Source organism: Vicugna pacos, unplaced genomic scaffold (assembly GCF_048564905.1).
Source record: "Vicugna pacos unplaced genomic scaffold, VicPac4 scaffold_19, whole genome shotgun sequence".
NCBI lineage: Eukaryota > Metazoa > Chordata > Mammalia > Artiodactyla > Camelidae > Vicugna > Vicugna pacos.
Window position 1 is genome coordinate 11,082,015 of NW_027328740.1, and position 25,669 is coordinate 11,107,683.

The 25,669-nt window shown below is 34.7% G+C and overlaps 1 protein-coding gene across 1 annotated transcript in view; it reads right to left on the reverse strand.

Annotated features, from left to right (window-relative positions):
- The window catches only part of LOC140693376 (uncharacterized), a 160,493-nt gene that overhangs the window by 134,550 nt on the left and 274 nt on the right, over window positions 1-25,669 (reverse strand). The window lies entirely within an intron of this gene.

The following is a 25,669-nucleotide window of genomic DNA, read 5'->3' on the forward strand; positions in this document are numbered from 1 at the left end:
GGAAAATGTGGCTATGGAAGAATGGTCAGAGACGGGCAGCATGACTGGTTTTGAAGGTAGAAGGGAGCCAAGAAATGCAGATGACCTCTTAAAAGCTGAAAAAGTGAAGAAATGGGTGCTCCCTTAGAACAGTCAGAGAAAATACAGGCCTACTGACACTTGGTAGTCTATTGGGACCTTTACTGACTTCTACAGAACTCAAAGATAATCAGTTTATGTTGTTTTAAGTCACTAAGTAGGTAATAATGTGTTATGGATGCAACAGAAAGCCAATATACCAGTGTGTTCTATTTCATCTCTATTTTGTCTTAATTCTTCTCGGGTGAGAGCATTTGTAATTATGACGTTAAAGTGTGCCACTTCGATTGAGTTATTGGTGATGTTCTCTCTAACCACTTCGACTGAGTCATTGGTGATGTGTTCCTAGAAACTGGTTCATTGTTACTCTTTTAGTCTGAGGCTCTGTAGAACCACTTCTAGTAGAACTAGCTTAATTTGGGTTCTCCTAGACGCAGATCTTGAAAAAAATCATTAGAATGCAATTCGGGTATTTTGGACGTGATTCCAGGAAACATCATTTAATGCAAGGAAGCAAAAGAAGTCAATAAAAAGTACCTTACCATGTAAGACTGGGAGCTTAATCCTGTTGAGGAACTGAGGGAGACAGAGAAAAAGCACTTGAGAATTATCCTACTCAGGGGACAAGTGAGATGCGGGTAACGATTCAAATATTCCCATCACTCATCTGTTCAGGGATGGCTGATCCTGAGGGCTGACCCTCTAGTGCTTCTAACCTACCTATCTAGCCTACCTATCCTCTGGTGGTTAGGGACAACTTCGAGGCAAAAAATCAAAGGTGTTGACAGCTGGAATTTGGGTCAAAGTGCAGGGAGATGGTACATGCTGAGGGCAGATGGGTGAGTCAGTTATGGTATCTGCTATTAACCTCAACTCAAATTTGCTTTATGACAAGCTATCCATTACATCTGCTATGCTATATCCATGACTTTTTAAAATTAATTTTGTTTTTGAAGAGTGACTTTATTTAGGTTCTTTGTGGGGAGGGAGGTAATTAGGTTTGTTTGTTTATTTATTTATTTATTTATTTATTTATTTATTTATTTATTTATTTATTTATTTTGGAGGGAGGTACTGAGGATGGAACCCAGGACCTCATGCATGCTAAGCATGTGCTCTACCATGTGAGCTACACCCATCCCCCAAACTATGCCTTTTGCTATTATTCTATACTTCATATATTTTTATATACTATCTGACATCCTCTAATTAATTGGCAATTGTTTTCCCTGACTCTACTCTCTTCTCCCCTCCTTCACTAATTACGCCATTTGTGTTCTCAAACATTTTTTACTCTCAATTCTTTATCATTCTATTTATCATTCCATTCAAAATTTTGTAATCTGTCTCAAAAGCTCTCCAGGATTTCACACCACCTTTTTCCGTACTTCTCTTATTTCAAGTACCTCCAGATATTCACATATTTCCACAAACATCAGATATAATAATATGGCATTTAATGTATTTTTCAGGTCCTATGTTCTGTCATTTCCCCACTACTTCTATCCATACTGAATTCTCTCCCTAAGTTATTCTCTGCTTCCCAAATATATAACACAAGCTTTCACTCCACTGTATCTTTGCTCCCATAGCCTGTTATGCCTTGATTATCTCATTCGTTATTGCCCAAACTAGCTGTCATTTCTGTGATTGTTTCCCAATTTCCTTAATAGAAGGAATTATTCCCATATCAGTGCATCCATAATACTGTTTATTCTTCTGTGTATTTGACTTGTATTAACGCTATTGTCTCTTATATCTGCCAATAAATTGTGAGATTTTTAGAACAGGCACCTACTAAGAGCTTTATGCATAGCAGATGTCGAACAAATGAGTTTTTGGTAGCAGCTGATCAGAACTAAGTTAACTAGTCTGCAAGGTGAGATAAGCTGTATTAGAGCATATAATTCCTGTTTCATAAGAATAATACCCAATCAACCACTCTCAGGAATACAGACTATCTGTCCTTAGTAATCTTTTGAAACATGATACCAAAGACAATAAAAAAAATTAAATTTTTTGATGAACATTTTCTCATGACATGAGTCTCGTTTTCTTTCTCATTTCAGGCACTGCATGTTGGCTTGATTTATTTTATTCTTTATGCTCCAGGAAAATGAATTTCCCAGAATGCAAATGGGAGCCAATTGTCCTATGGTAGAAAAATGGTACCAAGTTGCTGCTGATGAACTGACTGGTATCCAGCCTAAGTGAATGGCATGGCTCCTGCAGAGTACAGTGCAGTGTTTTACATTTTCATATGATACTCAAAAATAAGAAAAATAAATAAAACTTAAGTAGGTGCAGCAACGAGCAATAAAAATGATTAAAATTGATAGAATTAAGCCCATGTAGAAAAGTTTAGTGGAGTAAAAGTTGCTTATCAAAAAGGAAAAAAAGGACTAGATGTCACCTTACTCTTACTTTTTTTTTTTTTGAGCTGGGAAAAACCTGTACTCTTTCTCTGTTTATATTTAGTCTCGCCAGATTGAATGCTTAATCTGTTCATTCTGGACCTCTGACCTCAAGTGTGTTTCTTGATCTCAACTTACTCTTTCTGCCTGGTTATCACATAAATAATCCTTTGAGTAAGTTTCCAGTTCATCCTTAAACTGGTGTTTCTCTCACAAGTTTGTATCCATCTTGAGTTATCTCCTATTGAAGAAAAACTTAGATTTGTGAACAAGATACAAAATGAAATGTCCACAGTTTACAAGTAATAATTTTCAATATCTCTTAGATACAAGATCTTTTTTGTCAATTTTGATTCACCTGACAAGTATTTTCAGAGATGAATAACTTTTTGAAATTCAGATTTAGACCCTAAGTGGCATTTCCCTATTCCTGAGTATAAGAATCTTGTCAATAAAGAAACCTGCCTATATATTACCTATAAATGTCGGCGATCATGGATTCTCTTTCTAAAATCCCAAATCATTATTTTTCAGATCTATATTTTCTAATACATACAATCAACTTTATTTCTCTGTTTTAAAAGCTAGGAAAATAGTTCCTTAGTTCAAAAATTCTATTTTTTAAATATTCCACAATTTTGGAAATTGGTTCATCAGAATTCTCTGAATTTTCTTCTTATGGCATTAATGCATACTTTTGGACTTGGAGTGTTGGATTCATTTAAAGCACCTATGAATTTTCTATAATCTTCGTTTATGTATTAAAATCAAATTCCTTTCTATTCTGTTTATTTTTCTAGTTGTATTGTTATCAGTACTTTTGGTGTTAAAGAAAGTCCATGGACCACATACACATTTGTGACTGACCACTTTGAAGCTTGGTGTCTTTAATCAACAATTCAGCATTGTTATCTTAAAAATTAAAAGAAAAATCTAAGTTATAGAATTGTTGGTGGAATTCTACTAACAGAGACGGGACTGCACAAAGAATACGACTATATTAAGTCTCTCTTTAACTTGGAACATCAAGAGGAAGTCTAAAGAAAGTATTAGAATTTGTTTAGTTAGTTCATTTGGACTGTAAATTCTTTTTTTTTACATTTTTTATTGATTCATAATCATTTTACAGTGTTGTGTCAAATTCCAGTGTTCAGCACAATTTTTCAGTCATCCATGGACATATACACACTCATTGTCACATTTTTTCTCTGTGATTTATCATAACATTTTGTGTATATTTCCCTGGGCTATACAGTGTAATCTTGTTTATCTATTCTACCATTTTGAAATCCCAGTCTATCCCTTCCCACCCTCTACCCCCCCCCCCCGGTAACCACAAGTCTGTATTACATTTAGTCATCTTTGCATCTTCAGAACCAGAAATAGTGCTAGGTAGACAATAAAAAAAGTTTTGTTGACCTAAACTGTAATTGTACTTAAAATAGAAACAGTATTTTCTCTCTCATCATCATGTGTACATATTGAACTTCTACCTCAACATCAGGATGAAGAATTTATTATAAGAAAGTCAATTTACACAAAATAAATCTACAAATGTCTTTTTGAAATTTTTATATTTTTTCAAAGCTTTCTCACACTGAGTATTAAATTCATAACAATGTTCCAACAATCTCAGTCATTACTTTATATTTGACCATATCTGTGTTTCTTCTTTGACATCTTTATGTGCCTCTTCAAGGAAAGAAGAGTATTGAAGGAGAGAGGGAATGCAAACCCTGGCCTTGTCTCTCTAACACATTTGATAACTTTGGTGTTAGTAGTTTCATTACAAAGAGACAACATGACAATACCCTGTGTGAGCTTAAGGCAGATAATCTGTTTAGATGTCTTAGGCTAACACTGAGAATTTATTTCAGAAAAATATGATCACCCAACGAGTTCCGAACACTGGTCTTGGTTTTCTTCTAGTCAGACTTTCCTTTCTCTGGATGCTTGTGGGAGATCAGGGAAAGACTATGACTGAATTTCATCAGTACCCTAATGCCTTCTGAAATATGCAATACGTTGTGTCTGATTTTTAGTTTGTGCCTAAAATACTCATCAATCAATGTCTGCTATTAGTCAGCAGAATCCTTCTGGGAAATCTGGTGAAAATCTCAATTCCACTATGTTCCACATTCTCCACCAAGCTTCAGCTCCTTCCAGTATTTGTTCCACTTTCCCTGAATTGGTGGACAGTGACAGAATGTCCTGAAATATTCGCTCAGCTCCATACACATCACTAGGGTGCTGACTCAACATTTGGCTCCAGAGAAGACATGATGAGAAACTTGCCACTGCCTTCTCCTGTAATCTCACAACCTTGAAGCTTTAGACCTTAATCTGGGTGGTCCCCCTTTTATGATGGTTGGACTTCACAATGGTGGGAAAGTGGTGTGCATTCAGTAGAAACCATACTTCAAAGTCTGAATTTTGGTCCTTTCCCAGGCTAGTGATGTACATTACTATACTCTCATGATGCTGGGCAGGGCAGCGAGCTGCAGCATCACAAGGGTAATCAATCAACACATTTACAACCATTCTGTATTCATACAACTGATTTATCTTTCACTTTCAGTACACTATTAAATAAATTATATTAGATATTTGGCGTTCTGCTACAAAATAGGCTTTGCGTTGGATGGTTTTGTCCAACTGTAGGCTAGTGTGTGTGTTCTGAGCATGGGTAGACTAGGCTAAGTTATGACATTTGGTAGGTAGGTTAGGTGTATCAAATGCATTTTCAGCTTAATTATATTTTCAACTTAATTATGAGTTTTTTGGGACATAATCCTATCCTAACTTGAGAAAAATCTGTATTATTTTTTGAATAGTGGCAGTTTAGAACTTTAATTTTTTTTTTCACCCAGGAAGTCAAAATTCAGGCTAAAATTTCCCAAATCATGGCCTTCAAATTATCTGAACCAGAATCACATGGCATTTTTATAGATGTACAGATTCCTGAGTCCACCCAGACTCCTTAAACTGGTGTCTTTGAGAGTATTTCTGAAGCATTTGCTTCTTTCACAGGAAATTCAGGTGATTGTTTATCCAACATAAAGTTTAAAACCACTACTCTGTCCTGTGTTCCTGAGGCTGATATTTGGGGGTTTTGTAGACAAAGGGATACTAAGCTTCTATTTTTCTTAAAGGAACTAAGGTAAATCTTTCCCCCAAATCTGTGAAAGGGTTGTGTGTGTGTGTTTTGAAATGGAAAATTAAAAACAGTAACCTTATGTAATATTCTGCAGTTAGACAATACACCAAATCTTGACACAAAAGACGGGGAATGGAATTGACCTACCTTATCCATTCTAACTGCATTTTGTCACCTAGATTACTTGTTTCAGGTTAAGTTCATTTGTATCCCCCGACCCCACCTCTCATTAGGGAAGGAGAGGAGGAAACTGAGGAAAGAAGAAAAAAAAGCAGAAGGATCATAGCTGAGTGGTTTGTCCCACTTAAAAGTAGAGATATTGAATTAAACAGACTGAGAAAAGAGTAGAAACACTCAATCCTTAAAAAGTATATTAAAATAAAATAATAAAATAAACATCCATATCAACATAATGGAAAACTTGTCTGATTTCCCTCACAGTTACAGAAGTTGTAATGAAATTCTGGCAAAAACAATGAGTTTTCTGTGTAATGACTAAGTGTAGATATTACAGAGGAAAAGAAAAAATGTATTATGAACCATGCAGAACATTTCAATATGCCAGCCATCAGACAATTTCAAGCAGATTAATGAATATTTTGAACTGATATTAAGGTAAGAGTATGTGACATTATATAAAAAGGGTAATGTTAAAAAAGCAATAAGATTTATTGCAATATATTTCCCAAAGCACTTTCTTTATATTAAAATACAGATTTATATTGTCATCAAAATCACTACACACAATAAAAGCACTACAGATTTGCTCAAAAATTAGACTTCTCTTTCCTGTTATCTTTACTCAAACCTGAACTTTCTATTTGCAAATGTGTACATAATTCCAATAATGGTATTTTTTTAATTGAAGTACAATCAGTTATAATGTGTCAGTTTCTGGTGCACAGCACAATGTCCCAGTCATGCATATACATACATATATTCATTTTCATATCCTTTTTCATTAAAGGTTATTACAAGATATTGAATACAGTTCTCTGTGCTGCACAGAAGAAATTTTGTTTTTAGAAATTTATTCTTAATACATTTTTATATATAGTAGCTAACATTTGCAAATCTCAAACTCCCAAATTTATCCATTCCCACCCTAGTAACCATACGATTGTCTGCAAGTCTGGTTCTATTTTGTAGATGAGTTCATTTATGTCCTCTTTTTTCTTTTATTTTAGAATCCACATATAAGTGATCTCATATGGTATTTTTCTTTCTCTTTCTGACTTACCTCACTTAGAATGACATTCTCCAGGTCCATCCACGTTGCTGCAAATGGCATTTTTTATATTTATGGCTGAGTAGTATTCCATTGTATAACTATACTACAACTTCTTTATCCAGTCATCCATCAGTGGACATTTAGGTGCTTCCATGACATGGCTATTGTATATAGTGTTGCTACAAAGATTGGGGTGCATGTATCTTTTTGAATTAAGGTTCCCTCTGGATATGTGCCAAGAAGTGCGATTGCTGGATCATATGGTAAGTCTGTTTTCAATCTTTTGAGGAATCTCCATCCCGTTTTCTACAGTGGCTGCATCATACATTCCCACCAGCAGTATGTGAGGGGTCCCTTTTCTCCACAGCTTCTCCAGCACTTATCATTCATGGGCTTTTGAAATGATGGCTCTTCTGACTGGTGTGTAGTGATAATTCATTGCAGTTTTGATTTGCATTTCTCTGCTAATTAGTGATACTAAGCATTTTTTCATGTGCTTATTAGCCATTGGTATGTCTTCATTTGAGAATTTCTTGTTGTATGAGCTGTTTATATCTTCTGGTAATTAACTTTCGTCAGTCACATCATTTGCAATTATTTTCTCCCATTCTGTAGATTGTCATTTTACTTTGTTTATGATTTCCTTTGCTGTTCAAAAGCTTATAAATTTAACTGGGTATCATTGGTTAAATATTTGCTTTTATTTCTATTGCCTGGGTAGTCTGCCTAAGAGAACATTGCTAAGATTTATGTCAGACGGTGTTTTGCTTGTGTTTTCTTATAGGAGGTTTACTGTGTCTTGTCTTATATTTAAGTCTTTAAGCCATTTTGAGTTTATTTTTGTGTACAGTGGGAGGGAGTGTTCTAAATATATTGATTTACATGCTGCTGTCCAGTTTTCCCAACAGCACTTGCTGAATAGACTGTCTTTTCTCCATTGTATATTCTTGCTTCCTTTGTAGAAGATTAATTGACCATAGGTCTGTGGGTTTATTTGTGGGCTCTTTATTCTCTTCCATTTATTGATATATCTGTTTTCATACCAATGCCATACTGTTTTGATTAATGTAGCTCTGTGGTTTTGCCTGAAGTTTGGGAAGGTTATTCCTTCAACTTTGTTCTTTTTCTTCAGCATTGCTTTGTCAATTCTATGTCTTTCATGATTGCATATAAATTTTAGGATTGTGTCTTCTAGTTCTGTGAAAAATGTGTGGGGTAATTAGATAGGGATCACAATAAATCTGTAGATTGTCTTGGGCAGAATGGCCATTTTAACAGTATTGATTCTTCCAATCGAAGAGCATGGGATATCTTTTCATTTCTTTGTCATCTTTAATTTCCTTAATCAATATTTTGTAATTCTCCATGTAAGTTTTTCACTACTTTGCCCAGATTTATTCCTAAATATTTTATTATTTGGGATGCAATTTTAAAAGGGATTAATTCTTTACTTTGTTTTCCTGCAAATTCATTGTTAGTATAAAGAAATACAACTGATTTCTGTATGTTAATCTTATATCCTGGTTCCTTGTCAATTAATTTTATCAACTCTATTAGGATTTGTGTTGAGCTTTCAGGGTTTTCCATATATAGCATTATGTCATCCACATATAGTGACAATTTTACCTCTTCTCTTTCAATTTGGATCCCTTTTATTTCTTTTTCTTGCTGACTCCTATGGTTAGGACTTCCAAGACTATGTTGAATAGAAATGGTGAGAGTGGACATCCTTGTCTTGTCCCAAATTTTGGTGGGAAAGTTTTCAGTTTTTCACTGTTGAGTATTATGCTGGCTGTGGGTTTGTCATAGATTTTATATGTTGAGATATATTCCCTCTGTATCCACTTTGATAAGAGTGTTTATCATAAATGGATGTTGAATTTTATCAAATGCTTTTTCTGCATCTACTGAGATGACCTGTGATTTTTGTCCTTTCTCTTGTTGAAGTGGTGTATCACGTTGATTGATTTGCATATATTGAACCATCCTTGTTTCCCTGGGATGAATCCAACTTGAGCTTGGTGTATGATCATTTTTATGTGCTGCTGGAATCTATTTGCTAATATTTTGTTGAGGATTTTGCATCTATTTCATAGTCATTTGTCTTAAACTATTTTTTAATTTCTTTTTTGATTTCATCATTGACCCTTTTTTTTTTCTTTTTGTAGCATGTTGTTTAATCTACATGCTGTTTTTCTTTCTCCTTTGTATTTCTGTGGTTAATTTCTAGTTTGATGACATTGTGGTCAGAAAAGATGCTTGAAATAATTTGTATTTGCTTAAATTTACTGAGGCTTCTTTTGTGCCCAAGTACATGATTTATCCTAGAGAATGTTCCATGTGCACTTGAAAAGAATGTAATTTTGTTTTGGATGTAATGTCCTTAAAATATCAATCAAGTCCAGGTATTCTATTGTGTCATTTAGTATCTCTGTTGCTTTAATGATTTTCTGTCTGGAAGAACTGTCCAATGATGTTAATAGGGTGTTAAAGTCTGCTACTTTGATTGTGCTCCCATCAGTTTTTCCCTTTATGTCTGTTAGTATTTGATTTGTGTATTTAGGTAATTCTATATTTGATGTATATGAGTAAACAAGTATAATATCCTTATCTTTTATTGTTCCTTTACTCATTACATAGCATCCTTTTTTATCTTTATGGCCTTTGTTTTAAAGTCTATTTTATCTGAAATCAATATTGCTACTCCTACTTTCTTATTATTTCCATTTGCATGAAATATCTTTTTTCTATCTTCTCACTTTCAATCTTTGTGTATCCTTCCCCTAGAATGGGTCTCTTTAATGCAGTGTATTGTAGATTTTTATTTTATTATGCTTATTATGCAGTCTACCACTCTATGTCTTTTGATTGGGGCATTTAGTCCATTGACATTTATGGTAATTATTCATAACTGTGTATTTATTGCCATTTTGAACTTAGTTTTACAGTTGATTTGTTATTTCCTCTTTGTTCCTCTCTTTTTCTTTTTGTGATTTAATAATTTTCTTTTGTGTTAGCTTGATTTCTTTTTGTGTGTGATTGTGATGTTATTTTATGCTTCTGATTTGTGGTTACCCTGATTTTCAGGTATATTTAACCCATTACTATATATGTTTGCTTTAAACTGATAGTCATATAAGCTCAAACACATCCTAAAAAGAATGAAAAAAAATCTATATTTTCTTGCTCCCTCTCTCACCCTTAATGATTTTGATGCCTTCTTTCACATCCTTATGTTTGTTCTGTTTTAGTTCATTGTAGTTATTGTCTTTCCAATTATGATTTTCTCATTTGTATAGCATCCTGATTCTTTTCTATTTACAGTAGACCACCTTTCAATATTTCTTTTAGCATAAGTTTAGTATTGCTAAATTCTTTCAGTTTTTGCTAGTCTGAAATTCTTAATCTCTCTGTCTATTCTAAAGGATAGCCTTGCTGGATAGAGTGTTCTAGGTTGCAGCTTTTTCTCATTCAGGACTTTGAAGATATCTTGCCACTCCCTTCTGGCCTACAATTTTTGTGTTGAGAAATCAGCTGAAAGCCTTATGGGTATTTCCTTTTAACTCTATTTTCTCTTGCTGTGTTTAGAATCATTTCTTTATCTTTAACCCTGGCCATTCTGATTATATTATGTCTTGGTGTGAGTCTGTTTGCATTCTTATTTGGGACCCTCTGTGCTTCCTGTACTTGGATATCTGATTCCTTCTTTAGATTTGGGAAGTTTTCATTCATGATTTCTTCAAATACTTTTTTAATCCTTTATGCTCTTTCTTGCCCTCTTGGGTCTCCTATTATGTGTTGGTTGGCATGCTTTATATTATCCTATGTGTACCTTATATTGCTTTCACTGATTTTTACTTGCTTTTTTGTCCACTGTTCTGATTGGGTGATTTCTGTTATCCTGTCTTCTAAGTCATTTGTTCCTCTGCATTATCTGGTTTGTTTTTGAATGCCCTTAGCTTGTCTCTTCTTCCAGCCATTGAGTTTTCTGTTTTTGATTGGCTTCTTTTTATAGTTTCTATTTCCTTTTCATATTACTCTCTGTCTCTATTCATTGTTTCTCACATTTCCTTCAGTGTTTTATTACCCCCTTTTTGAAGTCATGGTCTAGTAGACTATCAAGGTCTATCTCATTGATTGTTCATTCAGGGAACTTCTCATTCTTTTAATTGGAAGTTCTTTTGCTTCTTCATTCTGCCTATATCTCTCTTAGACTATGGATTATGGTGTATCAGTTATCTACTGTGGTGTTAAAGGGCTGTTTTTGTTTTTGTTTTTTAAATTTTAATAGGATGTGTTCCTTTGTAGAATGTGCACCTCTAACAATTTTGCGATGACATCTGTTTTTAGTATGGATGGTTGCCACGTCTTTCTTCCATGTGTGTTGGCTGTCACCCCTTTGATTGAGGATATGGCAGTTGTTTTGATGGTCAGAGGCTGCCCTGGTTGTTGAGTGGGGCCTCCTTTCTGTTCTGTGGTTGTCACAGCTCTGACAGGGGTCAAATCTCTTCCCTTTTGTCTGAATGGAGGCTTCCAGACCCACTTCTCAGCTGAGGTGTGTGGTCGGTGGGGTTGGAGCACTTTAAGTGCTCTTTGTTGATGCTGCCGTTGTCCCCGCTTTAGTTGCAGGGCTGTCAATGCTCTGCTCTGCTGTTCCCAGGTTCTCTGCCCTCAGAGCTACCAGTGCAGTTCCAATGACTTCTGGGTCACACACCTGGATCTTGGCATGCAATTGGGTCACTGTCATCCCCAGGGCTAAGTGCTGCTCCTGCATTTGCTCTGCTGTGTGAACTCCGCTTATTGGTCTTAGAGGCCGGCACCAGTAGAGCCTCCAGCCCTGTAGCAATTGTGAGTTCAAACTACCAGGTCAGCACTGTGCACAATGCTGTGGCCACCGAAGGTAGGCAGGCCCACTTGAAACGCTACACAGCCCTCACTTCTGCTGAGTGCCACAACTCTGCTCCTTGCCCCATTTGTCTTAGGGGTGTGGTTCCACAGTCACCCTTGTAGCAAAATTGTCCCCTCTGCCTGGAGCTGTAAACAAATCTCAGTCCCACCTATGGATTCAGTTTTCAACCCCACCTCTGCCTGGGAGCTGTACACCAGTGAATATGGTGGCTGTGGCTGAGCCATGCTTCTCTTCTCCCTGCCAGCTTGCATCTAGGGCTGGGGGTCACAGAGACCCTTCGTGCCAGTTTCTCATAGTTCCGTTGGCCAAGAGGCTGCTGCGTACTCTTCCAAGCCTTGAAGGTCCCCGTCCATCCCCATTGACCTCTCCATTGGGGATGGGCATCCCAGCATAAGAGCACTATACCTTCTTTGCCATTCCCTTCCTTGGTGGAGGTCCTTCACTAATTTGCTTTTCCTTCTATTTCTTCTTTGTTTTTACCTCCTACCAGATTTGTGAGGAATTTTTTCTTTTGAAGAAATCAATGATCTGTCAAAGTTCAGCAGGTGTTCTGAGAGAATGGGTGGATCTGCAGATGTCTCTTTTGGTGTATTCATGGGACAGGATGAGCTAAGAGCATCCTTCTACTCTGCTATCTTGGTTGCTCCTCCCAGTAATTGTATTAATAGCAAACACAATAGTATTTCCTATTTCAAATGCTTGTGATACTAAGGACCTCCACATTCCCTACGGTTACTCTCAGGGAAATGTGAGACATAAGATTTTCAGTCTGTAATATGCCAATTTTACGTCAACATATACGTCTCTAAAATGGAAGTACACATCTTAGGTTTGAGCTTACATTATGAAGTCTACAAGTAATTTCAGAGACCCTGGGGCAAATGAGTAAAGTGATGTAAAATTTTAGTCTACATAAATTTTGGCCTTTGAAACTGTTAATGTTAAAAAAAGATTTGAAAGGATTTTTATATTACAACAGGAAATTCTATGCCCTAATTAACTGCATTTTCACAGTTTTCAAATGAAAGTTTCAAATGTTTAAATTCCATTGATGCCAGTTAAATTACAAAATAAATGAGTCTAAGGTTAACATCTAACAGATTACATGCTTTACTCATGATGGTAAGTCCAGGCACCTTCCATGGCTACTTTCTGGTACTTAATGGAGAATCAAATATGTGTTAAATACTGAATAAAAACATGTAGATTTATTATATTTTAGTTTCATGTACATTTTATTATTTAGTCTTCAAAAATTCTGTGATGTTTTATGCAATGAATTACATATGGTACAATATTGATTTTCAAAAATACTTATTTTTTTTTTGCTTGAGAAATTCTTTTAGATTTGTCTGGATATGAGAAGACCTATCAGTTTTACGTAAACTACTTTTTCTTCAGTGGGAGAGACAGATTATCTGCTTTAAAGATAAAACCCTTACCTAGCTAAGGACACTTAGGCACAAGGAGGGCAAGTAACTTTGCTAGGTCACAGCAGTTGATGATGGAGTAAGAATTTGACCTAGACAGTCAGAATTTTACACCCACCCAAGATTTCCATCAAGTAAATTAACAAAGAATACAGCTGCATGTAATTTTGGGAGGAAGAATTTCCAGAAAGGGAAGAAAAAGGTATTTATAATGCTAACATAGCTAATCCAACAGAGCATTTGAGGACAGCGACGGCTAAGAAAAGTCCCTATAAAATTGTACAAAAGCCACTTTGCAAGAGGTTAACATGTGAGTTGAAAGGAAGAGGAAGGCAATAAGAATAAATTATGTTTTAATGACGTTTGACAGTTAAAGAAAGAATGTTAACAGGTCAAAGAAATACTTTCTTAAGGATAGAGGTTAAAAGTGGATGTATAGGGAAGGAAATGCTAGTGTTGAGGGAGAGATGAAAAGAAACGAGAGAGACATAAAAGAAAGCAAAGCACTGATAGAACGGTTTCTCAGAGGAGAACAAGGGTGCACCTTGGGGGAGGTGGTTACATAGGGTAGACCATTTGTCTGCATCCACCACTTAGCCATTAGATTGAACAGGTCCCTACAGTGAAAATCTGCATTTTTAAAAAATACATATCTGTTTTTGTATTTCTAGTTATCTTGATACACCTAAGAGTTATATTTTCAGGCATAAGATTCTGTTTTAAAGGATTTCACAGAGCACTTTTGACAGTTCTTATGAACTTCATTTATGCACCATGAAGTTAGTTAGGAAAGAGCAATAAATCTCAGTGTGAATAGTGTGGTAGGCATGAGAAATCAGCTTGTTTAAACAGAACAACAAACATTTATCTCACTGAATAGAAGAGGTATTGAAATCTTTTTCAGAGTGTCTTTTAGATGGTTTTTATGAGGGCAAGGATTCTCAGTCTTTTATCCACATAGAAAATTGGATGAATGAGTCAGTGTTCCCAAAATGTGTTACTAAAATGCACACCATGCAGAGAGAGTGAATGTTTAACTTTTACAAAAATAAAAAGTAAAAGCTTGAGGGAAAGACATTTTTTTAAAAAATATTTCAGGTAAAAACCATTGGAAATGTACCCTTCTCAAAAGGTAATTGATTCAAGTAACACTGCTGAACTAAAGAGTGACAAGTATGTTGGTTTTCATCAGAGTGAGTACTGTAGGTTTAGTGACAATTTTTGAATATTTTAATAAATCAGATTAAGAGTAAATACATGAAAATTGAACGAACTTAAATTAATGTTTGTTTTATATTATGAATGCCCTAAGAGATCTAGAAATATTGGGAAAGAATAATATTCTAAAATATTTATACACTGTTAAAAATTAGAAGAGGGTGTTATATTTGCTCTTCCTCATATATAAATAATCATCTTTTATAATAATCAAAAATTTCCTGACAAAGACAATTAAACTAGAAAGGGACAGGGTTTGTCAAACTGAAGCTCTGTTACAAAAATGCAGGAGATACAAGAATTCATCATTTGAAAAGGACATTAGAAACCATCTAATCTAAGCTGTCATTAATACAGAATTGTCTCTAGGACCCATTTCAACATACAATAAGTAGCTTCTATGTGCCAGTCACAAGGTTTGCAAAGATAAATAAAATGCTTTCTCTACCCAAGAAAATTGCAGTATAGAAATAAAATGACCAGGAAAGTAAATTGTATGTAAGTAATTAATACAAAATTACTTTTCCAGTAATACAGTAATAACACAGAAGAAGGAGTGAATAGTCATTATATGTTGGGTCAGAGAATGCCTCAGGGAGAAAGTAACACTAAGCTGAGTGCATAAAAAATATTTTAAAAGTTCACCAAGAAGACAAGGCAAAGGTAGAGATCAGAAAATATCCAAGATGTGCAATAAATTGGAGTATTTATGGAAAGCATTTTAATATTTCTGAATGATAACACACTTGTATGTTTTTAATGCAGTAGAGACATGAGGAAAGCTGATGGGTAATGAGACTAGAAAGGTGGATAAGGGGCCAGATCATTTGAAGTCTTGAATGCAAGCCAAAACATTCCAATTTCAAACTGGAAGCATCAAGAGGCAGGGGAAAAAATTAAGTGGGAGGTCATATGACCAGACTTAGTTTTAGATGTTTCCTGGTAGCAGAGCATGTCGAAGGGAGCCATTAAGGATGGGGGGATGGGTATGCAGGAAGTCAGTATAACAGTCCAGATACAATGGAATGATACAGCTGAGGGACATGCATGTGGTAAGAGTCTAAGAGATAGTCTTAGGTCGGTTGCAGAGCTGAAGCATGAGTTGAAGACAATACTTGATGAATGGCACAGGGCAATTTAATTGGTAATAATATATATGTAATGTTTCACACCTGAGCAGAATAGATGGTTTTAGCCATTGGTGCTCAGGGTTCTAAGTTTATGAGCTGCCTTTAATGCATATCACCCTCCTGTGACAGTTTTAACACACTCAGAATGTACTTACTTTATGGTGATAATGTCCCTTTGATGAGTGAGCACTGTCTTTTTCATAGACCTCTAGTTGCCAAGTAAGTCAGCAGCGTATGTGCTTTAGTGAGCATTTGTAAATAACTCACAAATTAATCACTCCTGTTTCTCAGATACTTCTGCAGAAAGATGAATTGAAGTTGCTCTGTGGTTTCTTTGGCAAGAATGGAGAGAAATTAAACTTTATTTATTTACATTGTCAGACATATATGTTCATTTTATGCTTATCATAATAATCATAATTTAAGAAAAAAATCTCTTTGGTGTTTTGGCCTATAGCATTATACAAAACAATATTTTTGAACTGTTTAACAAATGAAGATGTTTTAAAGAATAAGAATTATTTTGTTGATATTCATTTCCTTGAGGATTTCACACCAAATTTTACTTTATGGTTTCCTCTCTGTGCTTCTATCATCTTCAGGTTAAATTTTATAGAAAATAATGACTTGGTTTTCATTTAAACCCTTTGTATAACTTTTATGGAACTAGTTTGAACACAATCCTTGGCTAGGTGTTCTGGCTGCTGAGAAGAAAAGAAAATTATCTAAGAAGCTTTGAAATTTTATTGGTGACATTTTCTACTTTTGAATGCTTCATCTCAGGTTTTTAAAAGGAAAAATGTCTGACTTTAATTTCTGTTAGTGAATTTGACTTTCTGATGACTTCTAACTAATCCTATGTGTATTGTATCATGGACAAGGTGAAATTCACTGCTCATAAGTTGACAAGGTTTATATCATTGGCAAATCATCACTGGAAAATTTTATTGAAATGTGATTTACACAAATTCAAACCCATCTGATTTAAGTATACAGTTGCTGAGTTGTGAAAATTCTATAATGTTGTGTAAACACTACCATGTCCATCGTTCTATAAACTTCTTCTATTTGCAGTTAATCCCCTCACTGAAATCATGGCCCTAGGCAAACAATGATTTACTTTTGGCCACAATAGTTTGACTTCTCTGGAATTTTGTATAAATGGAATCATACTGTTGTGGTCTTTTGTATTTGTCTTATGTAGCTTAGCGTTGTGTATTCAGGATTTATCCTCACTGTGGTTCTATCTATTGCTGAATGTTATTCCACAGTGTGGATAAACCAGAATTTGTTTACCCATTCAAATGCTGATAGATATTTGGGTTTCTAAAAGAATTTGACTATTACTCTGTTTTTGATTTGTAGATAAGTTCATTAGTATTCTCTTTTTTCTTTTTTGTTCTCTCTTTTTTTTTTGATTCCACATAGGAGTGATATCATATGGTATTTTTCTTTCTCTTTCTGGCTTCCTTCACTTAGAATGATGATCTCCATGTCCATCCATGTTGCAGTAAATGACATTATTTTATTCTTTTTAATGGCTGAATAGTATTCCGTTGTATAAATAGTCCACAACTTCTTTATCCAGTCATCTGTCAATGGACATTTAGGTTGCTTCCAAGTCTTGACTATTGTAAAGAGTGTTGCTGTGAACATTGGGGTACATGTATCTTTTTGAGTTAGAGTTCTCTTTGGATATTTGCCCAAAGTGGGTTTGCTGTGTCACATGGTAAGTCTATTTTTAGTCTTTTGAGGAATTTCCATACAGTAGATGTAGTAAACAATCTAGTGGCTATGTAGGAATGGATACATTTGGGAGTTTGAGATGTGCAAATGATAACTGCTATATATAAAAATAGATTAAAAACCGAATTTCTTCTGTATAGCACAGGGAACTATATTTAATATCTTATAATAACCTTTATATATGAAAAAGAATATGAAAATGAATATATGTATATATATATATATATATACACACACACGACTGGGGCTTCACACTATACACCAGAAATTGATACATTGTAACTGACTATACATCAATAAAAGAAAGAATTTGGCTATTGTGAGTATATTGCTATGATCTAAGAGGGGATGTTATGACAGAAGCAGTAGTAGGAGCAACGTGAGTAGGAATGAAAGTGGCTTCTAGAAGCTGAAAAAGGCAAGGAAGTGGATTTTTCCCTAAAGCCTTCAGAAGGAATGCAGCCCTGCCAGCCCCTTAATTTTAAACTCTGTCCTGCAGAACTCTAAAGAATAAACTAGTGTGGTCTTAAGTCACTAGTTTGTGGTCATTTGTTATAACTGCAGTAGGACTAATACAGCTTTTGGTTTGTTCATGTTCTGATGTGGAAAGATGTTTTCATTTCTTTTGGGTAAATATGCAGGAACAAAAAAGCCAAGTAATACAGTGAGTGTGTAGGTATTACTTGAAATAATCAGGTCATCTTAAAACATATTGAGTGTTAAGGCAAGGAGAACTTTGTTTAATGTTCAAGATGGTTCTCATATGTCACTTGTCACTGAAATTAACTTTAGCACTTAGGATAAGTTAATCTTTGTGACTAAAAATAGGGGCATGGGAGTCAAACAGGACTACATTTTAGAACCTCCATAATTAAGTAATGTTGAGAAAGCTACATGGCTTCTTTAGTCTCAAATCTCCTTGTCAATTTCCTTCAATTTTCCTTATCCTTTAATATTAACATAAGAAATAATTTGCATACAAACTGAGTAGTAGAATAAGACACATTGTTCACATTAAATACCATGATTACCAGTATTTGACATTTCCAGCAAAGACACTCCTTGATACAGTGTATATGTACATGTCTACCCTAGATGGCCAACTGAAATTATGACAGAATGTGATAATGAACAGAGTTAATCATAAAAAAATTGCAATTTTAGGTTCATATATGATCTGTCCAGTTGAGGTAAAATCAATTATTACACAACTTAAAAAAATACATTTTAAACTTGTATTTGTCAGCATAAGAGCATATAATAAATAAATTCAATCACTATAATTAAATAATTGATATTTTTCTTAGTTTATTTAAGAAGTACTTTTGAATGAGAGAGGTTAAGTTTTTCAAGCCTCTGAATCTAAGCACCAACTTGTAGAAATACAGGAAAATTGTGTATCTGTCTCTATGTCTTTGTCCATATCCATGCTTAATCTATAGTGACTCTTTATCTATGTATCTCAAGCCACAAAACTACTTCATAGATGGTGGTGTGTTCTTCCACCATGGTCTTCCATATTTGTATGTTGTCCTCAGCTATTCATGACTATTGTCTCCATCCATTTATTCCGTAGAGGCTGCAAAATGGTGATTTCCTAATTCTACCATTCTTTACTTTTATTGCTGTGAATAGTAACATAAAGAGTTAATTTTCCTCATCAACTGTATGATTGCCTTAAGATGATTATGATGAATATGAACGCCAAGATAAAGGCTTCATAATTTTCTAAATATCTAGATGGTTTGCTAACATTCTCTTAAAGTGCCACCTCCCCATTTTGATGCATAATGTGAAACTAACGTTATATATCCAGCTATTATCTGGATGGTGCCTGAAAAAATTGCAGAGAAATTACAGGGAAAAAATAAAATTCAATTTTCATTAGAATAGGAAAGAGTGGAGGTTAATTTTATTAAACAGTTAATTTCAGCAGTAATGGATTAAAAAAGTTTTATATATTTCAGTGATAAGAAAAATTTCAGATATGTAGGAAGATTAGTGGATTATTTTTTCAAATCTTCTAAGTAACAGTGCCTTTTAAAAATATAGCTATTAAGAAACAGCAAAAACACCAAACACACAAAACCTCCGAAGCTTTAATTTATCTCATTGCAATATAAACATTCTAAACCATCTTTTATGTATCTAATTCAAAATCAGAATTTTACACAAACATTCTGAAGAACTTTAATGTTTATTGCTTAGAAAATGAGTTCATTTTGGGAGTTACATAATATTTAAGTCATAATAGATGCAAACTCTAAACTAGGAAAATTAAATAGTGAGGAGTAGAAATACTTACCTCAAAATAACACATGCACTGAAGACAATGCATTGAATCTATCACATAGGATAAATACTGATTGATATTTTCAATAGGTACACCTTTTAATGAAGTAATGGATCTAGGAAATGCACATCAATGCTGCTAAAATCATGAGTGAACACCTTATGGGAAATTTATGATAATGTTGAACTTTACCTGAGTCCTCTACTCCTGGAAAACAATGAGGAACTTATTCAGTATCTTTTAATAACTACAATGAAAAAGAATATATATATATATTATATTCTATAACTGAATCATTGAGCTATACACCAGAAACTAACACAGAATTGTAAATTAACTATACTTTAAAAAATAGAAAAAGAACTCCCTACCCCTTTTGATTTTGGGAAGCGTCTTACTGCGTGGTCACCTTTCCGCACATGACTTAAGGAAGACACGCAGATGACCTTCTTTTTTACGAAGACAAGGCAATGTACAGACCCGCCAAGTTCCCATTCTTTGTCTTGCCGGCTGAAATGAAGTTCACAGCCTAAAAGCTGAGAGTTAGGTTTTATTCCGTGGATTTTCTTAGGACTGGAGCCCAGGACACAGCATCTCAGATTTCTCTAAGAAGCGTTCCATTGTGGCAAGGTAGAAGCCAGAACGTATGAGTTTTTGCAGCAAAGACCAGGTAGGTGGAACATCAAAAGATTACTGTTAATTGAAGAAAATCAGATATCTCAAGTTAATGAATTTAGCCCTTTTTTATCGATGGGAAGGTGCAAAGGTCCAGGCTCATGGAAATCATTCCTTTGATATGTACCTAGCCATCTAGGGCCAGTGTCCTGTTCTTTCATGTCCTGAGTTCCCTCCTCTCACTGTCAGGGGGTAGCAGTAGCAGCTGATGATCTAATGGCCACAACAAATGATTTTATTTGTGATTGACTGTGTGATGGGAATACAAAGATTCTGTACACTAGTCTTCATAATGTTTGTGTGTTCTAAAATTTTCATAATAAATGTTTAAATGATGGTTTTGGATTTCTAGCGTCAGTTTTGTTATGTAAAGAGCTGGGATTTCATCACTCCTGTGCTTTCAAGAAGAAAAAAAAGCTAATCAAACTGTAAAAGTAACTTTTATTAGATTCATCAGAGAATAGAGGTCACAAGGCAAACCAGAACCATAAAATCTGGAGAAGCGCTCAAGTGCACAGAATCCATCCAAGATCAGTTTATCTGAAGCAGAAGCCACTGGAGCCACAAACTGTTACATGGTAATTCTGATGAATTGCTAGAGACTAGATGTGGGCTCACATGAGAATGAGAAGCTCCTGGGTGCTGAGTCTGAGGGGACAATCACACATTCATTACCTCCAGGATCCCCACCAGATCTTCATGGTGAAAATCCAAAAAAAAAAAAAAAAGATGAAAAGAAAGAAAAATCCCCTTGAGTTTCCGGCAAGAAGAGGAGAAATTTAAACATTTTGAAATATTCTCAGCGCATTCTCTGTAACAAAGGTTAAAACTCTTTAAGGAAAAAGACTACCAGATCCTCATCCAACCTGGGGAAGGGCAATTATCCCACTCCAGTCCTGTCTAGCCTTCCTGTCTCACCTACAGGGAGAAAAAAATATTAACACTTGTGAAGGGCACAGCCTGGGACCCAAGCTCACTAACCTGATATTGAATCATAAAATTATAAGAATACTTCTCCTCCCCGACATGAATGGGGCTTCAGTGCAGTAACAGCGGGTTTCAGCTGAAAGAACTTCGAGACACAGACTCTGCCTACTTAGGAAGGAGACTTTTGTTCCTCTTTGCCAAAAGTAATGAGGTAAAAACAAGGACACTAGAAGGAGCTGAGCCTCTGACGTGTATAGCCACAGCAAAAATTAAACACAACCCAAATACCAGCAGGATTAGCAAAATCTCACACTGAACGTCTACTGACCACAGCTCCTGTTACCTGATATATGATGTCCAATTGGCAAAAGAATATTGTAAGACATGCTAAAAGGCAAGAAAAAACAAAGTCAGGAGACCCTGATCCAGCACACAATGGGCTTATTTTGATTTAAAGCCTTCGCAAAGTAGTGACAAAAGATGTCGAATGATAAGTACTGGCGATATTCTGAGTGACAAAGCAGATTCCTAACGCTGTTAATCTCAGCATTTCTAAGACATGCTTAGTGACATCCGCAGGAATAGATGAGATCTGATTCTGTAATTAAATAATCATAATTTTTAAAAAAATATTGATGTACAGTCAGTTACCACGTGTCAACTTCTGGTGCACAGCACAATGTCCCAGTCATGCGTGAACAGACATATATTTGAATACATAGTTTCTCCATTACAGGTCATTACAAGATATTAAATATACTTCCCTGTGCTATACAGAAGAAACTTGTCTTTTTAAAATCTACTTTTATAGATTGTGACTAACATTTGCATCATTTTTAAAACCAGTTAATTTAATAAAATGGTGGTATTCCTGCCTAAAAGCATGTCCATTAGATAGATTCTTTAATTTTCTTGAGGGGAAAAATTCTGAATTGCTATTTCTTAAGGAAAATGAATGCTTTTTTTTGTAAATAAAAGTTTTCTGTAAATGAAAACAAAAACAGAGCAAAGGCCTAGACTGTACCACTCATTCAGTGATGAAACTCTTGTTGACTAAAGAAATAGCATCTGACAAGGTTAACACAGGCAGTTTTTTTCAGAGGTGAATGTTATGTCAGTAACTGTAGAAATGTTTCAAAGTAAAAAAAAAAACCATAAAGAACAGGAGCCACTTTGGAGAAATGAACAATTTTAACTGCCATAAACGACTTCGAAGCTGCAGGATATCCATAGAGGGAAATTACGTACTTAGTGGGAAGGATTAAAATATTGAAACAAGAGCTAGATTATAGAATTGGACTCAGAATGGGGAAGAAATAGAAGTTATGCATGAAAGTAAATAGAATCTCAATAAAGCAAATAGAAATAGAAGCTCAATGCATGAAAGTAAATACATCAGAGTCAATTAATAACTATTATATATTCCTTGATGTTATAGCAAGGTTTCATTGTTGAGAAGCAATATTCAGAAAAATAGCAGTATTTACTTCAGGTACATCACCAGGGAAGGGGTCCGAAACAGGTTGGGATACGGCTGAAGCAGGATCAGTTACAAATAGATAATCATTAAAACTGTGTGGTGGAAATATGGGATTTCATAGTACACTGTGCCTTGCATTTTTATGTGCTCAAAGTTTTTCTCAGTAAGATGTTTCTGGTTGCTTTCTTTGACCTTGAAATTACAATTTTTTTTTTACTGGTCTACCTACCATCAGAATATCAAGAACTTTTATTCATACATTTATTATTTATTGATTCAAAATCAACTGTGTGCTGGATCTAAAATCCTGGCTTTATCACACTTTTCCCCACTCCAACCACACAGTTAGGATAAAAAGACTGATAGAGTATGTCATCAGATTCTAAAGAATACAAGAACAATGATAATCATGATGAATTTGTAGCAATTATACAATATTCCCCAAACTTAACAGAGAACAAAGGAATAAACCCAGAGTCATCAGCAAACTGGCAGAATAATCAACAATTTGTTTTCAAAATTTTTGCAAACCGGAGCCACCTGCATTCAGCCTACTGAATAAGAGTGAGAATTTCACATACTAGAATAATAATTTCATCATAAGTTCAAAATATTTCTGATAATTGTGAAATAAAACTGCTCAGTTCTTTGCAACTTGGTTAAGATTTTCTCTTTATTACGTATGTTTTGTATTGAAAGAAAGGACAAATAAAACTGACTATTTTGCATAAAGGGAAGAAAGTAGGTAAGCAATTTGACTGTGAGTTGCTGTGTTCGACTTCCAGCCCAGTCAGCAAATTCTCGTCATTATCGAGGTCATCATCGATCATCATTCCCTGGGTGTCTGCTAAGGGTGAAACAGTGCTCTGGATATTCTGGTGAGATAGAAGTCAAGCACAAAACACTGCTGCTAATAACACAGGCTAGTTATTGATGATTCCAAAGTCACACATTTCACTTTGTTAAAATGTAATGTAGATATCTGAATGTTCATTTCAGGGCCCCTGAACTCTGCTGCCTAAATGAGACTCATTCTCCATAAGTCTCGTTTTTTTTTTTAACAAATCCATTTTTCATACACAGCCTTATATAAAGCACCAATCAGAAACCAACAAAACCTTTTAAAAATAAAATGGAAAGGCAGAAGCTGTAGCAATGCAGGAAAAAACTGAAAGGATTAGAGAAAATGCATTTTTATAATAGGCATATGCGTCTTTTTTCAGATACTTTCATTTCCAACTTCTAAGTCTTAAGCAAAACTGTAAGGAAGAAAGGAAAAAGGGAAACTGGAGAAAGAACATTCTGAAAAACTTTCTGACAAGAAGAGAGGAACTGACATAGATCAGTGAGAAGCAACTCCCAGGAGATGTGAAAAATTAACCCAACGATACTTCTACTTAGACTATTTTTAGACCATGTTAACACCTCCTTAATTTGAGTAGGTTGACCTTAACATGTTAGGCATTTTAATAATTACCTTGGGAACTGCAGAAAGTTCTCTTCTTTGTAACTTAAGGTTTCTCTGAAATTTAGTGAAATATCAAATGCCACTGATTCATTTGATTTCAAATGCTGGTTTCAAATTCAATGTTCACAGATTGTATCTACCACTACATGTAGCTATGTCAGAAATGCATCCATATGACCAGAGAAAAGATAAACATGTGACTATATCAATGCACACCATCATTATCAGAACTTATAAAGAATTCCCTAATACAGAATCATTACTGAAGGAAAAATGTAAATACAGGCATAATAAATAAATAAATCATTTTACATATTTATTTATAATAATAAATAGATCCTTTCTTTAGGTGAAGTAAGTACTGTTTAATGAAAAGCCTTAAATCATACAATTTATTTTTAAATTCTCTCTTTAGGAATTGAAGGTAAATAAAAATAAATGTAAAGTTTGGTTGAAGGAATGGTTACTACGGCATTGTTCATTGAAAAAAATATCCAAAAAGCCAATGTTCAACAGTCATTAATACTACATTGAATACTATGCAGCCATTAAGATACTGAGCAGATATATTTATTCACTTGGGTAGTTATTTACAAATGCAAAACAATAGATATAGCAATGATATAGCTGCAAATTGCATGATGTAAACGTTAAAAATAAGGACCAGGCTTTGATATTAGCATGTCAGGCCTTCTATCCTTGGTTCATTATTTAGCTATATCATCTTTGCAAGTTGTTTATTATTTCTGGGTCTAAGTTTCCTCAAGTGCAAATTGGTTTGCCTAGTAAAATTGTTTTAGGTCCCTAACAGATGATGAAATATTTTTATTTCAATTTTGGATACACCCCTCCCAAAAAAAATAAAAACCTTCTCCATCCACTCTACCCACCACAAACTGCCAGCTTTACTCTGTTTTTTTCCAGCTTGCAGTACCTAGTCACTGAGATGTGAAATAATGAGATGGTGCTTAAAATTTATATACTTACTGCCTTTTGTTAATTTTCATCACGTATTTGGGAACTAAAATGAAAGCAAACATTATTTCAGTGTATTATTATCCTAGATTTTTGCCAACATTAGTGATGTTGGATTCAATGAGAGGAAATCACTCAAGTTCTGAAAGTGAGATGATTATCATTAAATTTCAAATACATTGTCTCATAGTAATAACACTAAATTGCCTTTTCATCACATTTACATTCCTCTTAGAAAATAAGAAAAATATCTTGTAAAGAATCCTGCTTTAGCCTAAATGCATAATGTTTTGAATATGTAAAATATCTTCTATTTTCCTAAGGCACTCTGATTCAAGCATTACGCTTAATCTTCTCTTTATCTTCTAAACCTGGTTTTTCTGGACTGCTGGATTGTTAGGAATGCACTGTCATGCTAACCCCAAGAAACTGCTGTCTCCACTTTCCTATTTCTTTTTGCCTTCTGTGTTAGTTTTCTATGTAACAAAACTGCCACAAATTTAGTAGCTTAAAATAAAACCAATGTATTGTCTTATAG